The sequence below is a fragment of the Vicia villosa genome, unplaced genomic scaffold (genome assembly GCF_029867415.1).
Source record: "Vicia villosa cultivar HV-30 ecotype Madison, WI unplaced genomic scaffold, Vvil1.0 ctg.001311F_1_1, whole genome shotgun sequence".
Classification (NCBI taxonomy): Eukaryota; Viridiplantae; Streptophyta; class Magnoliopsida; order Fabales; family Fabaceae; genus Vicia; species Vicia villosa.
In genome coordinates this window covers 374,002-377,396 of record NW_026705570.1, presented here as the reverse complement: position 1 = coordinate 377,396, position 3,395 = coordinate 374,002, and positions in this window count along the sequence as shown.

Genomic DNA, 3,395 nt, shown 5'->3' with positions numbered 1-3,395 from the left:
TTGTATGTATAGCTGAAAATTGTTTAAAGCTCTAATGACAATTGGCACCATCCTTTAGAAATAATAGTTAATAGTCTTTCATCCTTGCAATTATAAGATAACGACAAAACTATATTATATTTGGTAAATATTAAAAACAAAAATAAACTATTTTTTATATTAAAAAATGGTTAAATCCAATTGAATTTTTTAAATTTTTTTCTATGAAACACAAGTTAAAACTACTAAAATATTTTTATCATACTTACTCCATCCGTCACTATCACACTATAAGTATAAAAAAAAAATTATTCACTAAATCATGGATTAATATGGTACATATAATCTTTCCAATTACAATTATAAGCAAAAATGTTTTTGTTTATAAGTAAAAATATACATTAACATTAATATTACTCCTTTGTAAAAGTATTTTTTTTTATATAATTTCTTATAATATAATATAAGGTTGTAAAAGTTCTTATAATATAATTTCTTATAATATAACATTTAGTTCTCCGTTATATTGATATCTTGTTTACACAACAAAAAAATATTATTATTATTATTAATATAATAGTAATCAAAATTTTATATAATTTTACCGAATAGAATAGTCATGACTTTTATATGATAATCAAATGGCTATCGAGTGAATACTATCTTAAATATAAGGTTGTTTATTTTAGTTTTTTTAAAAATAAATTTTTATAGTGTTACATATTTTTGTAAAAAAAATTTATAAATAATTTTTTAATTAAAAACTTTAAATAAAATATTAATTTAAATAGTTATTTTTAAAATATTATTTTAAGTATTTTATCATTTTGTTATAATTTTTTTTATATCAAACTTTACAAAAATCACTTAAATTTGAAATTATTTCAAATAGTTTTTCATAAGAAATATATTTTTTTTAAAATTATGATTTTAGCTATGTTTTAATCTTCACTAATATGGTGTGCGTGTGTGTGATCTAGCGGTGAAACGCTCGGGTCTTGAGAATATGCTCCTCTCAAGGTCTCAGATTTAAATTGCTTATTAAAAAAAAATCTTCACTAACGTGTATTTATGTTTAGATTGTCAAAATTAGTCTTTTAATTTATAAAAAATAAATAATTTTCTTTTAATATTTTATCTAAAAATTATTTTTAAAAACACAAAAAAAATTCTATTTCTATAAAGCTAAAACAAACAAACTCATAATAAAAAAAGTCTTAAACCTTCAAAATATATAAGGTTCAAATCAATAGCAAGAGGTATTATTCAGACACAATGAGAAACTAACTATACTAAATTATTGATGAACTGCAATTTGTTTTAATAAATTTTGGTGTTCGTTTTAGGAGAATAAATCCTGCTGGAACAAAAACTAGTAAGAATTAAAATAATAATAATTTAAAACAATGTATACAACATTTGTTTAAACAATTTAAAACAACTATATTTATGTATTCTTATTTGAATAAATTAGTTAGGTTCTTCCGATCTTCTTTAATAATTAACTAGCAAAATTAATACACATGTAAATTTATTTAATACAGTATATATTTTATTTAAATATATATTTATGAAAATTTAAAATGAGTTATTTAATTGACATAAGAGATTGAGAGAAAGGAGAATAAAAAAGGGGTGACACAAACCACAAAATATCAAATCTAATTATTTTTTGATCTCTCACTCTTAGAACATGTTAGATTGTTTGGTGAGAAACTTTTAAGTTTCTCAAACTATGACTAACTATAAGTTTTTTTTATTAAATAAAGGGTTAAATATGTTTTTAGTTTCTATAAATATGTTATAATTCAATTTTAGTCTTTTATAACAATTTTTTAAAATGATGGTCCTCTTAAAATTTTTCGTCTACTATTTTGACCTCTCATGTTAACTTTATCTAACAGAAGCTAACGTGGAGGAACACTAGAGAGACTTTTCACACTTAGGCAGGTAAACAATGAGCCATATTAGATTTTTCACAATGACATGTTGCAACATTTGTTTTTAACTTTGAAAAGGATCGGAAGTTGTGATTTTAACATTTGAAATACGAAACTCTAAATTATTCACAATCTCTTCAGTCTCTTCAGTTTACAATTTCTCTCACTTAATTCCATTGATGATGCTCGAACTTGAAATTGCTCGAAGCTTCTCTAGCAAAGCCATAAATGTTGCCTGAAGGTTTGTGTTTGGAGCTTGGTTCGAATATTTATATCACTAAATTGAAGTTTGTCGTATTTGAATAAGAAGAAAATTTCATTGTTTTTTGATGTGGTCTCTAGTTAAGTGCATTGAAAGCTGGTGATGGTTCCATAAAAACATTAAAAAATCGTACTTTGTGGTCCTTCACATTGCAATTCTGGTACGTCCACATGTTTTCCTCAATTTGGTAAGTTGTTTTTTAATATTTTTTTTACAAGAACAAAATTAACTCATATCATTTATCAAATAAAATTCAATACAAGGAGGAACAACATTAACGATACTACGCCTAGACCAAGAATTGACCGCCTTAACTAACGAGTCGGCAACCATATTCGCTTGGCATTTAATAAAATTTACCTCAAAGTTTGGAATAAAAGCTAAGAAACGCTTAATAGAAAGAAGAATGCAGTTAAATTCAGAGCTACCAGTAGATGAAGAGTGAATGCCTTGAATTACCACTTGAGAATCGCTTTCGAATATCACATGATCCAACTTCAAGGTAACAACATGTTGAACAGCTTCTTTCAATGCTAACGCCTCAGCTTCTCTCGAGGACACACTACCTATATCCCAAGTAACGCCCCAGCTTCTTTCAATGCTAACGCCTCAGCTTCTTTTAATATTATTTTGGTGTTTCAGTTATCCTCAAATGATGCATGTTTTTTGTCTTATGCTGAAATGGAAAGTGGTAATCTTGTATCCAATTTTAGTTTTGTTTGTTGATTGTGGGTCGTATTTTGACTGAGTTTTGAGGTTATACGACTCATAGAATGTGGATTGTATCTTGATTGTAACTGTATACCGTATTTGACTTAATTTGAACCAATTTTACCCTAATTGTTATGTATAGGACATGAGTTTATTTAAGGTGGTATTTTACACCAAGTATTATTTTTATAAAAGTCCATAAGCTAAGGTATAAGGGTGGGGATGTTTATGCATACAGTGGACAAGATCTTGATTTCTGGTTCTATTTTTAAGCCTATGGAATCATAATATAATGTTGGGAATGTGAAATTTTGAAACCTTTATTCTCTCATTTTATCCACATGGTTCTGCCTCCTTTTCAATTCTTCTCTAAATCAATGATACGCAAAAATCCTCTCTAAACACGTTCAGAATAAAAAAACTCCTTTTGAAATTTGTTTTGAATCACAAAGATATCCATTATCTCTTCCTTTTGGGATTTAATCTTTCTCCAATCAGAATCA